A 670-nucleotide genomic window follows, 5' to 3' on the forward strand; every position below is an offset into this window, starting at 1 on the left:
AATTATGTTTTATAACACAGGTAAAATATGATGAAAATGTATAGAAATGAATCCTCTTCTTATGTAAAAAGAAAATTTACTCTTGCTGGTAATCTCAACATAAACACGAACTATGAATGACATTTTGCATACACCGGATATCAAATTCTTATTACACTTGAAAATTAACACTGCTGGCTTTCGAGAAGAGGTATATTATGATGATGTATCATTTTCATATGTTTTAGACCCTGATAAACACTATATATTCAGTACATTTATGATTATCATCAAGGAAATACTAATCGAGGTTGCTAAGAATATCTTAATAAATTGTTATTGTTATTATCACCATCACCATTGCTATCACTGTGGCGATAACGATCCTTATCATAATTCTAGTATCATCTGATTTTCCACATTCTAATTTCAGTCACTCACACCTGCATCTCGAATTATATACCTGCTCTCTATAATTAGTCTCATGACCTGTTATCCATTGGTGCTTTAATCCTATTATTGCAACCCACGATAATTCGACGAAACGCTAATTAGTTATCGTTATTCAAAACTAATTGGAATTCTTAATCCCGCTTCGCATAAAGTGTTGTTTGACCTTAATTACCAGAATTAATCCCCCACAGAAGTATTCGTGTTAAGATTTCAGCGTTGATTATGTTTTGCAAGATTA

This window comes from Penaeus monodon, chromosome 20, assembly GCF_015228065.2.
Source record: "Penaeus monodon isolate SGIC_2016 chromosome 20, NSTDA_Pmon_1, whole genome shotgun sequence".
Lineage (NCBI taxonomy): Eukaryota > Metazoa > Arthropoda > Malacostraca > Decapoda > Penaeidae > Penaeus > Penaeus monodon.